This window comes from Lissotriton vulgaris, chromosome 1_1, assembly GCF_964263255.1.
Source record: "Lissotriton vulgaris chromosome 1_1, aLisVul1.2, whole genome shotgun sequence".
In the NCBI taxonomy this organism is placed as follows: Eukaryota; Metazoa; Chordata; class Amphibia; order Caudata; family Salamandridae; genus Lissotriton; species Lissotriton vulgaris.
The window spans coordinates 126,845,186-126,859,836 of NC_141685.1; positions in this window are offsets into that span (position 1 = coordinate 126,845,186).

Sequence of the window (14,651 nt, forward strand, 5' to 3'; positions counted from 1 at the left end):
CACGTTCTTTCTGTAGTCTAGTAAGAAAGAAAAATGTAGTTTTGTGCCAGGCGTAGGCTAGCGAGAAATACCAATTTAAAGTGAATAGGAAAAAAATATATCAAGAGAAGAATTAATACTTACCCATTGAATACTTCAGTTCCTGATTTCTTTGTCGCTTGGTTGACTGCGGAAGCTCCAGAAGGTTCCTAAGGGAGAAGTAAGAAGAATTCAGAAGATAAGAAAGTAAGGCAGAGAGTGATTGAACAAATGAGTGAAAAAGAATAAATGAACTCACAAGAGTTAAAGGGTGCTAAAAAGTTGTTTATAATGCAGGTTACCAAAGAATAGAATACTTAGATTGCAGAATAGAAGAGGAGCCAAAGCCATAGGCACTTTGGGTAAGGAAATAGAGAGAGAGCGAGTAAGACAGTGGAGAAGGAAATTAGTAATGGTGTGCTTTTCTGTTACAGCAATTTCCACTCATGCTTAAAGATAGAGAGGGAATAAGAAAGGCATAAAACGGAGTAAGGCAGAAAGGAAGAAGTAGAGTGGAAGAGCCAGATGGTCAGATAGTCTCTTCTCTGTCCCATTCCCCTTTCCCCCGGCTGGGTTCGCTTACTACTCCACCTACATCCATTGCCTTGCTTTTACTACTGCCAGAGGCCCAAACATTAAAGATAATCCCTTTGGATAATGGGAATACTGGACAGTTTTTAAACTTTGCTTTCACATCACTATAACTGCACACTCAGTAAATATACCTGCTCCGCTGCTGATGATGATAATGAAGCATGCCACCAATTAGGTTGGTGGGTGGGGGCTTCATAAAAAGAAAGAAGCCTTTTCTTTTTATCACTAACAACATACAGTTTTGAGTCTCATATCACGTCTTGACAGGCTAGTTCTCATTGATTTAACATGCCTTTGTCATGAGCCACCTGGGGCTCAATGGTAACTCCGGATACTTTTCAAAAACTTGGATTACAAGCTCTTACAATAAAATACATTGCCTGGAAAGGATCATCTCTGGGCGGTGAGAGAAGCGGCTGAGGCGGTCCACACTCATACACAGAGGAAACGATAGGCCGCAACTCCTATCCCTATAGAGCCGGTTTCATCCCAGCAGAGGACAGGTCTCCACTTCTCTGCATCTCCCTGGATAGGCCTCAACCACTCTGCATCCCCCTGGACAGGCTTCACCTCCTCTGCACCCCTCCCAGATCAGCCTCACCTCCTCTGCACACCCAGCCCAGGACAGGCACCGCCTCCTCTGCAACCCCTGTGCACGCCTGACCTCCTGTGCACCCCAGGACAGGCCTCACTTCCTCTGCACCCCTCAAGATGGGCCTCAACTCCTCTGCACCCCGGGGCAGGCCTCACCTCCTCTGCACCCCTCCCAGATAGGCATCACCTCCTCTGCACCCCTCCCAGATACGCCTCACCTCATCTGCAATCCCAGCCCAGGACAGGCACCTCCTCCTCTTCATCCCTGGACAGGCCTCACCTACTCTTAACCCCCTAGACAGGATATGACTCACCTCCTCTAAACCCTGGACAGGCCTCAGGAGCACTGCACCTCCTGTGCAAGCATGACATCCTATGCACCACTGGACAGGCCTCGCCTACTCTGCTTCCCCTGGAAAGCATTCTCCTCTGCACCCCTCAGGACAGGCCTCCCCTCCTCTGTAATCCTGGACAGGCCTTGCCTCTTCTGCATCCCCTTGGAGAGGCTTCACCTCCTCTGCACCACTCCCAGATATGCCGCACCTCCTCTGCACCCCCAGGCCACGACAGGCACCACCTCCTCTGCACCCCTGGACAGGCCTCACCTGCTCTTAACCCCCTGGACAGGACATGCCTCACCTCCTCTGTACCCCCGGACAGGCATCACCTGCTGTTAACCCCCTGGACTGGACATGCCTCACCTCCTCTAAACCCTGGACAGGCCTCCCCTGCTCTGTACCCCCATGGACAAGACATGCCTCACCCCCTCTGCACCCCCTGGATAGGCCTCGCCTCCTCTGCTCCCCCTGAACAGGCATCTTCTCTGCACCCCTCATGACCCGCCTCACCTCCTCTTCTCCCCCCGGAGAGGTCTCACCTGCTCTCCTCCCCATGGACAGGACTCACCTCCTCTGCACCCCTAGAACAGGCCTCACCTCCTTCGCAACCACCCCACCCCTGAAAAGGACATGCTTCACCTCCTTTGCACCCTTTGGACAAGCCTCAAATCCTCTGTACACCCCCCGGACAAGCCTCACCTCCTCTGTAACCCCTGGACATACCTCACCTCCTCTGACCCCTGACAGGCCTCACTTCCTCTGCACCACATGGACAGGCCTCACCTCCTCTGCACCCCATGGACAGGCCTCACCTCCTCTGCCCCCCTGGAGAGGCCCCACCTCCTCTTCTCCCCCTGGACAGGCCTCCCCTCCTCTTCACCACTCTGGACTGGCCTCAACTCCTCTGCACCCCTGGACAGGCCTCACCTGCTCTCGACCCCATGGACAGGACTCACCTCCTCTGCACCCCTTGGACAGGCCTCACTTCCTCTGCACCCTCTGGACAGGCCTCACCTTCTCTACTCCCCTGAGGAGGCTCCACCTCCTCTACCACCTGGACATGCCTCCACTCCTATTCTCCCCCTGGACAGGCCTCAACTCCTCTGCCCCCCTGGAGAGGCTCCACCTCCTCTGCCACCTGGACATGCCTCACCTCCTCTTCACCCCTCTGGACTGGACTCACCGCCTCTGCTCCCCCTGGACAGGCCTCACCTCCTCTGCTCCCCCTGGACAGGCCTCACCTCCTTTCCTACCCCTGGACAGGCCTCACCTCCTTTCCTACCCCTGGACAGGCCTCTCTTCCTCTGCTCCCCTTGAACAGGCATCTCCTCTGCACCCCTCAGGACAGGCCTCACCTCCTCTGCACCCCTGGAGAGGCTCCACCTCCTCTACCACCTGGACATGCCTCCACTCCTCTTCTCCCCCTGGACAGGCCTCACCTCCTCTGCCCCCCCTGGAGAGGCTCCACCTCCTCTGCCTCCTGGACATGCCTCACCTCCTCTGCCACCTGGACATGCCTCACCTCCTCTTCACCCCTCTGGACTGGCCTCACCTCCTCTGCACCCCCTGGACAAGCCTCACCTCTTCTGCACCCCTGGACAAGCCTTACCTCTTCTGCACCCTGGACAGGCCTCATCTCCTCTGCACCCCTGGACAGGTCTCACTTCCTCTGCACCCCCTGGACAGGCCTCACCTCCTCTGCACCACCTGGACAGGCCTCACCTCTTCTGCACCCGCGGAGAGGCCTCACATCCTCTGCACCCCTCATAACAGGCCTCCCCTCCTCTGTACCCCCTGGACAGGCCTTGCCTCTTCTGTATCCCCCTGGACAGGCCTCAACCACTCTGCATCCCCCTGGAGAGGCTTCACCTCCTCTGCACCACTCCCAGATATGCCTCACCTCCTCTGCACCCCAAGCCCAGGACAGGCACTACCTCCTCGGCACCACTGGACAGGCCTCACCTCCTCTGTACCCCCGGACAGGCATCACCTGCTTTTAACCCCCTGGTCTGGACATGCCTCACCTCCTCTGAACCCTGGACAGGCCTCACCTGCTCTGTACCCCCATGGACAAGACATGCCTCGCCACCTCTGCACTCCCTGGATAGGCCTCGCCTCCTCTGCTCCCCCTGAACAGGCATCTCCTCCGCACCCCTCAGGACAGGCCTCACCTCCTCTGCACCCCTGGAAAGGCCATACCTCCTCCGCACCCCTGGACAGGCCATACCTCCTCTGTACCCCCGCGGGACAGGCCTCACCTCCTCTGCACCCCTGGACAGGCCTCATCTCCTCTGCTACCCCTGGACAGGCATCACCGCCTCTGCTCCCCCTGGACGGGCCTCACCTCCTCTGCTCCCCCTGGACAGGCCTCACCTCCTCTGCACCCCCTGGACAGGCCTAACCTCCTTTGCAACCCCCACGAAAATGACATGCCTCACCTTCTTTCACCCTTTGTACAAGCCTCACCTCCTCTGTACCCCCTGGACAGGCCTCACCTCCTCTGCACCCCTGGACAGGCCTCACCTGCTCCTAACCCCCTGGACAGGACATGCGTCACCTCCTCTGCACCCCCTGGACAGGGCTCACCTCCTCTGCACCCCCTGTGCATGCCTGACCTCCTCTGCACCCCTGGACAGGCCTCACCTCATCTGCACCCCCTGGGATAAGCCTCACCTCCTCTGCACCCCGCCCCCCTCACCCCCCAGGACAAGCCTTGCCTATTCCGCTACCCTGCACACGCCTCACCTCCTCTTCTCCCCCTGGACAGGTCTCACCTGCTCTCCTCCCCCTCACCTCCTCTGCACCCCTAGGACATGCCTGACCTCCTTCTCAACCACCCCACCCCTGAAAAGGACATGCTTCACCTCCTTTGCACCCTTTGGACAAGCCTCAAATCCTCTGTACACCCCCCGGACAAGCCTCACCTCCTCTGCAACCCCTGGACAGGCCTCACCTCCTCTGCACCCTTGGACAGGCCTCCCCTCCTCTGCACCCCTGGGACAGACCTCACCTCCTCTGCACCCCATGGACAGGCCTTACCTCCTCTGCACCCCATGGACAGGCCTTACCTCCTCTGCACCCCATGGACAGGCCTCACCTCCTCTGTACCCCCCTGGACATGCCCCACCTCCTCTGCCACCTGGACATGCTTCCCCTCCTCTTCTCCCCCTGGACAAGCCTCACCTCCTCTTCACCACTCTGGACTGGCCTCACCTCCTCTGCACCCCTGGACAGACCTCACTTCCTCTGCACCCCCTGGACAGGCCTCACCTCCTCTGCACCCCTGGACAGGCCTCACCTCTTCTCCTCCCCATGGACAAGACTCACCTCCTCTGCACCCCTTGGACAGGCCTCACCTCCTCTGCTCTCCCTGGACAGGCCTCATCTCCTCTGCAACCCCTGGACAGGCCTCACCTCCTATGCAGCCCCGGAACAGGCCACATTTCCTCTGCACCCTCTGGACAGACCTCACCTCCTCTGCCCCCCTGGAGAGGCTCCACCTCCTCTGCCACCTGGACATGCCTCACCTCCTGTTCACCCCTCTGGACTGGCCTCACCTGCTCTGCACCCCCTAGACAGATCTCACCTACTCTGCACCACCTGGACAAGCCTCACCTCTTCTGCACCCGTGGAGAGGCCTCACCTCCCCTGAACCCCTCAGGACAGGCCTCCCATCTGCCACCTCGATATGCCTCACCTCCTCTTCACCCCTCCCGGATATGCCTCACCTCCTCTGTACCCCTGGACAAGCCTCTCCTCCTCTGCCCCTCCTCTGGACAGGCCTCACTTCCTCTGCACCCCTGGACAGGCCTCACCTCCTCTGCACTCCCTTGGACAGGTGTCACCTCCTCTGCACCCCCTGGACAGGCGTCACCTCCTCTGCACCCCTGAGAAAATCACGTCCCCAGCACACGTATTTAAGTAAGATGTGGTTTTCCTCCAAGTTAAAAACAAGTACAGTAAATGAGTCACAGAATATACACAATTCTTTCTTTCTTTTGTCTGGTTGGTGTTTTATTCTGGTGTTCTCGGCCACAACCAACACGTGTTTCGTCGCTACAGGGTGTGATCCTGCGACTTTCTCAAGGCTGTGTAAAAAATAAAGGTACAGAACCATGGTCTAAATAGAAGTCACATTCGTCTCAGTCATTGGTATTATTTTTTGTAAAATAGCAGGCATATAATAGGGCATATAAACTAAGGGGGTTGTCTATGTTAGGTATACAAACAATAGTAACCTAACCTTGTTGAGAAGATACATGTAAAAAAAGCATTCTAAGACACAGTATACGATGGAGAGAGCGAATCTAGATAAAACTCCAATGGCAAAATGACCTCCTTATAGCCTTTGTGCACAAAATCCTTCGTAATTTGATTTCTGTAATTTTTTATTGTATAAAAAAATATATATTTACATGGAGCATGGAATATACATGAGTGGAGGAAGAGGGAAGAGAAAGAGGAAAAAGAAAGAAAAAGGCGGTGGGGGGGGGGGGGGGGGGGGGGTTCAAGTGTGAAAACCCAGTCTGTGATTTGGTCCGAGTGATGGCTATCATGTTGTGTGCTCTAGTCTAGGGGTCATAAGTCCCAAACCTTACAGCCCCAAGTGTATCAAGCATGACGTTGAGAAATAAACACCTCTACTGTCCCAGTATAAACTTTCTGTAAATAAAGAAGGGATATTTTTAAACGTCTGAAAATCCATATCTGTAAAGTTCCAGAGTGATTGATATTTCAAAGAAACCTACTTTCAAAGCCGAGTTTAACCAAGAACTGCCACAAACTGTTGAAGTCTATCAAGGCATCATGCTGGCATGCGCCAGCTCTGTGTAAGGAAGGGTCCTTGGGTCTCTGGTCAGCGTGGATCTCACCTCGAGACCCACAGGGAGCCGTTCTGGTATGAAACATAAATCAAAACGTTAATCCTCATGTCTCACTCGTGCTACCCTTGGAGCGTGAGGACCCCGAAGCTATCAACCGACATGAAACCGAGGATCTCAGTCTTACCTTCCTATCGCGGCAGAGCTCAGCAGAGGATCCAAACATCAGCAGAGGATCCAAACATCAGCAAAGCGAGGGCGGCATCAGCACAGGAACCAGTGTAGAAGAGCTCAGCCCGTTGCTCTGGGTGACTTCCGGTATCCAGACATAACAATAAACGAAGGACTACGGGAATGGAAACGGGCGCCATCTTGGAATGGTGAATATGGCCAAAGCTCGTGTTCTGTGCACTCGTCTACTTCTCATAAATGTAATCTCTAAAATACAATTTAGATCATTAAAAGGGCGGCGTGTATAAAACATGCACGTTGGAGTGCAGACATGTTATAATATAAATCCATATTGCGTAATGTGTATTAACTATAACAGATATTCTTGTGAATTATCGTGGCTAGTTTCAAAATTGATCGTAAAACGTCACATAATTATGTCCTTGTGTAGAAAGTCTATCCAATCCTTAGCATAAGGTGATCTTTGCTACCGTAGTCTATTATTATAGAGTAAAGTGCCCTTGAGGTCATTTATGGTAACTGTGTCTATAGTCGAATTTTTGTGATCAATATGATCACAAAAATTCGACTATAGACACAGTAATTATGTGACGTCTTACGATCAATTTTGAAACTATTCACGAGAATATTTTTGATGCTTGTAGTGGCGCTTACTAGTTGTTGCACGTCACGTAATGACGTGACGTGCGACGGCCATCTTGGGAGCGATGCGCGCGCATCTCATTAGGAGGCGCGAGAGCAGAGAACCAGCAGCGCCGGCTCGGCGCTCTCCAGGGAAGTTTGTTAATTAAATAAAGAAGTGTGCTATGAACGATTTGGGTCAGCGGTTTCATTAAAAAGAGCAATACTACAGTGGCAACGAGGTCGGGAAGCGACCAGGAAACTATAAAAAAAAAAAAAAAACGGAAATACACACGGGCCCACCACGAGGGCACTCCGAGAGAGTCAACAGAGCTCCAGTCAATCCAGACCGGTTGGAGTTCGGATCAGCACGACCAAGTGATCCTAAGCAGCACAAACCGGACATCGCCAGACTTTATGCACCAAACAAGGTACTGTGAACCTGAAGAGCGCGGCAGAGCCCATAACTGCCCACATACAGGGAAGGCAGCAGGAAGGTGGCACAGAGACCCCATTGCAGCCAAGACAAGCGCGCCAAATCCAACCCACCCATATACACGTGGGGAACCGAGCTGGCTACCACAAAGGAGGGGGAGGGGGCTGACACGGAGAGTCCCCAGGTACAACCCAGTAAAGAAGAAGCGGACAGCACCCCAGGCAGCCCCACCAGCAAAGGGGACAGGGCACCCACAGTCAAGGAAGACAAGATGAACACACCAGCGGGATATGCCATAGCGCCAGTCCAGTTCCTACCGAAACCAGGGGAACCACTAATGAAGTGGGAGGACTGGCGAGAATATATAGACAACTTCATAGGGGTCCTGGAGGACGAGAGTGAAGAAACCTTCAACCCCAAAAGGAAAAAAACGCATACTACTACTCAATCTGGGACCAGAAGGACTCAGAATCTACAAAAGCCTGGTGCCCAAACAGAGAGGAAGCACGGACGATGACGTGTATGCCCACGCCATCGACAACCTGAACGAACACTACCGGCCCACTGTATGTGTGTCAGTCGACAGATTCAACTTCCAGCAGAGGAAACAACGGGCTGGAGAGTCGATTGAAGAATATGTAGCAGCCCTGAAGAAACTAGCGGCCACGTGCAAGTACGGAGCATGGGAGGAGGAGTTTATCAAAGACCAGATAGTGATGCACACCTCCAGCACGAACGTTCAGGACAAGCTGTGGGCAAGTGGAGACACCACACTCAAAGACGTAATGGTCATCGTCAAAAGGGCGGAGCTCGCACGCAGGTGTGCCGACGCAACCAAGAAAGATACGGCACCCAGTACCATGGTAAACAGGGTATATGAGGAGGAACATCGCAGAGACCAGAAATACAAGGGGCCCGCACCAAAGGGACCCAACAAATGGCAGGGCAACACTGGACTGCAAGGGAAACAAGCAGGCAACGACAACAAGAAAACGTGCTACAGGTGCGGAAGTTGGTCCCACGAGGCACATGACAGAAGATGTCCTGCGTTCCGGGCAAAGTGTTTGCACTGCGGCATCATTGGCCACTATGAGAAAGTATGCCGGAAGAAAGTATCCAAAAGCGTGGTGAAATACATCGACCAAGGCGAGGAAGACCAGGAAGGAACCACAGAGGAAGAAGTAGTCACCGTCTTGTTAGGTGCTGCACAGATGAGGAGAAGAGTTCCCCGCTGGTCAGTTCAGTGGCTCAGGAGAGTGTAGATAGAGGTATCCAACTGAGTTCAAAGGGGCATAGAACTGATGAGTGCCTCTGAAGTAGAGGGCCACTGTCCCCGTTCTATCGCCTAAGCAGGAAAGTATATCAAGGTATTGATTAAACTCCCCTGTCGTTAGGCTGGAGGGGGTTGTGTTAGACCTGCCCTTTTTGCAGGGTCATCCCCACACTTTATACCTTCCTCCTACTACTTTTTGATAAAGCTGTTTTGTTAGCCTTGGGACTCTGTGCACTTTACCATTGCTAATCCGTGCTAAAGCTAAAGTGCTTGTGTTCTCTTCTTAAAACATGGTCACAAATACTTCTGCCCATTTAGCATATTTAATCTACTTGTAAGGCCCTATTTAGGTAGCCCTACATGTGCCCATGGCCTGTAAACTAAAGGCACTAGTGGGCTGCAGCACTGCTTGTGCCACCCACTTAAGGAGCCCTTTAAACATGTCTCAAGCCTGCCACTGCAAGGGATATCACTGGCAGGATAGGAGGGAGGGCCTGAGTAGGCTCTGTAGTGTCTCAACACAAAGAACTGCACACCCCCTGTAGTTAGTCCGGAACAAGGGCAGGGAAGGTAAGGCATCTGTACACTTCAAAGGTATGCCTCTAGAAGTTTCTTCCACTTCAAAGAAAGAAGGACATTGTGAGGAAAATTGAATTTTATATGGCCAAGTATGTCCCCTATCGTGTACCCCAACGTTCAATGTATGTGCATGACATCCATGCATTTTCCCTCTATGGCCGAATATGAAGACGCATATGCATTTGCGTCCAACGTTAACATGTCATCTACCAGATCCTCCATGAATGAAACGATAATTCAGCCTTAAAGCCTACGTTGCCAATGCATTTACATGGTATACGTTTTAACATCGAGAAGCACACGTTTTCTGGCTCAGCCGAGCCAGGCCCTGAATTCTGGCTCCGAACCTCTTCTGTCTCAGAAAGCTGCAGTTTAGGTATGCATCCCTGACCTCTACCTTACTTCCTGCCCCGGCAAGCGGTGCCCGGCTCAGCCTTGCCTGCCTGCCAAGACGGTATTTTGCCTACAGTTATCTGCTCAGCCTCTGCAAAAACACATTCCAGTCTAGTGAAATAGGTAAACATATTCCCGGCTGCAGAGCAAAGGGCCCGGCCTTCCTGTCTCCTTACAAGTAATTTACTGCACCCGTTGCCATAGTAGGCCCATGGCCCCGCGCATTGCACGAAGACACGTATGCACCCACTAGCATTCAGTGATGAATGGCCTCTGCCCGAGAGACCTTTTACTTCAGACAACACATCCTCCAAACACAAGATATCAGATATGCTATAGGTGCAGGTCGTTCTGACATCCCAGACATCAGTCTCCTCTACTAGTGCTAAAGTCAAGCCCCCAGCTTTCCCCAGTTACACGTCAATACCACGTCATGCTCAGTTGCGCGCGCATATGTGGTAAAGGTTTCAGCTGACCCTGCAGACTTTCTCTATGCATCCACCCATCTATGACACTTCTGTGACGTATCTAGCACACACCTCCGTGTACGCCCTGTACACGCCTTCTTTTACGCCCATATGTTCTTATCTCTCTTCTTTTCACTTGTTACGCCTACTGTATTCAATGCAACTGTTCAGTTTTACTATATATATTGTGTGATGTTAATAAAATGTTGAATATCCCTTCCTGAACCTTAGTGGTGATGGAACCCGATGTCCAGTGTCTCGAGCCACTTAATTAAAGCCCGTATGACTCAGATACCACGGACTCTGCCTCTCATTAATTGAGCTATTCTTATTGTCATTTAATGTATAGAAAAATAGTCCCGGTAATTTTATTTACCACATAATCTGGCGCCCGAACAGGGACCCCTCCTCTTCCCCACGCGCCGGCGACGTAATGCAGGCCCCTGACCCCTTCTACAGCCGTGACGGACTCCTTCCTGTGCACACCCGCGGGTTTTCCTGCTAACTCCCTCAGGCCCACGGAGGAGACGGAGACTGCGGTCCAGCATCCAGACGAGGCGGTGAGGAATGCGGAGAGTCCCGACCAGAGCCCAAGCCGAGAGAGCAAGGTCTGAGGTATCCGGAGGCCCACCTGTTCCGAAGCGCATGCGTAGTGGTTAGTAGCAGCCAGACGTCGTAGCAGTCCAGTCCAGTCCAGTATCGAGTTTCCGAGGCCTTCAGTTTTGCTTCCCGGTGAGTACCGTTGTTGGGAAAGCATCTAGACGGGTTCATTAATTTGTGCCCGGTCAAGACGGGTCTGGGTACACAGACCCGGTCCAGACGTGTTCACTTAGGTGGACACGGTATGACGTGTCTCTTTATGGGACCGGTATGTCTGTACTGTTTTAGCAGTGCATCCAGTAATTCAGAATTCTAGTATTGTTTCTCGAGATTTTCTGTATTATGTTCTTCTATGTACCAGATAGTATCTGTCCGAAATGTTTTTAATGTGTCTAATGTCGTGGTATGAATAATTGTTTACAATGCATCACTGTGTTTATTGTGTTCACGTTCAAGTAAGTTCAAATATGCCGCTGTTTTCGAAATTACGTCAGATAGGAACCAGGAAAGGGATACTCGAAGAAGCAGTTCCCGTCCCGCCTAGGGACACTCCCGGACATTTTATGTATCACAAGCATGGCTTAGATACCATACTGTACTTAGACTTATGGGTGGACTACACCAAAGATCTGGAAGAGAAATATAGATGGCCTGTTTCAGGGACATGGGATGCTGATTGCATCATGTGTCAGGAACTAGCAAGGCGCCTACCTAAACTGTTAAACTACATCTCCCAGAAGTCCTGGTAGTGGGAGTGGCGCTATAAAAGGAGGGGAGGGACCACCTGACATTGCTCGTGATTTTGTACTGTTGTGTTCATGGAGAATCGGAGTCCGTTGGTTTGAGCTGCACTTCATGTTCTTGTTCCTGATATATTACAGAGCTGCTTCTAGGCTGAAATACTGAGGCGAGAGAGAGCTCGCTACATTGTTATTTTAATGAACTGCAGTTAAGAAGCAGCTGGCGGCACTGTTACAAACAGAGAGAGCAGAGCTCGATACTTTGTTACTTTAATGAACTGCAGTTAAGAAGCAGCTGGCGTCACTGTTACAAACAGAGAGAGCGGAGCTCGATACTTTGTTACTTTAAGGAACTGCAGTTAAGAAGTGGCTGGAGTCATTGTTACAAGCAGAGAGAGCGGAGCAAAGACGCATTCATAGAGAGGATTATTTACAGAGAACTCTGAGCTGACAAACTCTACTGGAGAGGAAACGGAGACAGTGAGTAGAAGCAGAGTTGTGTTACTAACATTTCCCAATAGTCAAAGACAGCGCGTGGGGTTTAATGCGTGTCTTGTGAATTGCATTATAAGGTTATAGATTCTTTTTTTTGTGTGGGACAGAGCCTTTGGTTTTATTGAACTGGCACGGCTGTGCAGTTTTACCTGGATTAAGGACAGCGGTAGAGCGGAGCGTAGTGGGAGGTCATTCCTACACGCTACCGTTCAGAAGAAGGTCACTAGTGTCCTGTTCTTTTCAGTGTCAAAGCGGAAGGTAGTGGGGCCCTACACCTTGCCGTATTTGGAGAGGAAAATAGAATTGGAATCTTGTGGAAACAAATTAAGAGAGCGGAGGACAGTGGTTGTATGCTACGTCTTACCGTTTCTACTTTGGAGATATTTCTGTGTGCCTTTATAACAAGAACTTTTCGGATTCACACTTCTTATTGATCTACACTTGGGGAATGCAGTGTGTCATAGAAGCAGCATAAGGATACCAATATATACAAGGAGGGGTATGTTCTACCAAGATTCCAACAAATACTAGGTGGAGTTCTTTTCTGTTGTCAGAGTATAACCTGTTTTCTTGTGTTCTTTAGGACTTAGATGTACTGATACCCGTGAACTAAAATCAAGGGAAAGGAGGAGAATACCTCACTCACAAAGGTGAACATGGTTGTCCTTTTAGCGAGAATGAAATGAGAGTAGGTTGAGTAGTGAATAACGTTGACCTGTGTGTTTCCTTTTCTTGTCTTTCAGCTGTCCCTTCCCTGCAGCCCCCTTCCGTCCCCTCCTTGTTCTATTTTTTCCCTCGCCCTATCCCTCGAACACACTGTGCTTTTTCATCAGTGTGTTGGTGTGGTCGGGAGGTGGAGCCCTATGTGCTACAATCGGATCCTGCAGCGTGGAGCCTGACATCATGAGAGTAGAAGAAGCATTGTGGAAAAAGAAAGCCAGACAATCCCAGAAAGATGCCATAGAATTATGGCGTAAAGAAGCGCATAGAAGAACAGAGAAAGAATTCAGACAAGCAGAGAGAAATAGAGAATCATCAGAAAAAGCCCAAGAAAAAGAATTACTAGAAGAAGGTGAACGAGTTAAAGCAGAACAATTAGACAGACAAAGAAATGCCCTTATGAAAGGCATGTATCCCCTTCTCGGCGAGGGCCTACCTAAGGCGTCCCCGGAAGTACCCTGTAACTTGCCGCCACCATTGGTCCCGACTAAGCTACGTCATAAACAGACCGCAGCAGAAATTTTCCTTTCTTTCTATTTAGACGACACTGTCCCAGAGTATGCAAATACAAATCCTCCTCCAAATATTCAACCCCACAACCCTGTTAATGGCACGATTACTCCTACTGTTCCTCCTGCCACTGGTCCTGGCAATCCTTTTACTCTACCTGTTACCCAGGACCAGCCTACTTTACCTACACCTACTTTACCTGCACCAACACTTCCTGCAAGCCCTGGTGGCTCACATCTAGGAGCCGCGGGAGGGGGTTTCTCTACCCCTCCTCAAGTAAAACGAATATCATTACGAGATTTAGCACTAGAACGAACGCCAAAGGCAACATACGCAACCCTTAGAAAGAACCTCACTGATTGTATATATGATCCAGTACCAGGTGAGGACTCATTGGTCTTACACTCACTACGATTAAGGCGCGTTACAGATTATTCGATCACTTTACCAGGCATGAAAGAGAAATTAGACAAGATATATCACTTTATTAGAACGGGGGAGGGACCAGAAAGTATCCAGGAGGCCATGGTACACAGAAAGGTGGAAACTCAACGTTTGATTTTACAGTTCTTGATAAATTGTTTGATCAGGGAACAAGATCAACCACACAGAGAAGTAACTAAACGTATGTTAAATTGGAGTGATAACATAGCGGTCGGAAAGCATGATAAACAGACTAGTATAGAGTCAATGTACAGGAAAATCCGTAAGGAAATTCAAGACATACGTGAGAAAGAACGTGCCAACAAAAACGAAACCGAGAAAGAGGATGAAGCCTCAGAAGACGATGATATAGCAACTGAAAACCCAGATAGAATAGCGTACGTAGGTAGGGCAAGACCCTTCGACAAACCCATACGTCTAGAATGTAAGAAAAGTTTTCTTCCTCCCATACCAGAACAATGTTCTCTTGAGCATCTATTCCAAGGCACGGATAAAGTACTGAAACAACAAATAGGTTACAGTGAGCTTAGTACCATGCATGAACAGGAACTAGCCCGATCAGCAGTTCAATGGGCTAGTAATTCTACCATATATAAAGATGACGTAGTGGCCCAAACATTTTTTAATCTTTCCCCAGACGAACAGCGATTGGTTGGTATGTACATGATCCAACATCTCATTACACTGTACGAAAGTCAGCATTCTGATCCAGGTCCCCTATATAATGTATTGGAAGAATTACTCCTAAATAGATGGAGAGGCCTAGGTACCGATTTAATTAATGTCATTCTAGAACAGCGACACAAATACAGGACTT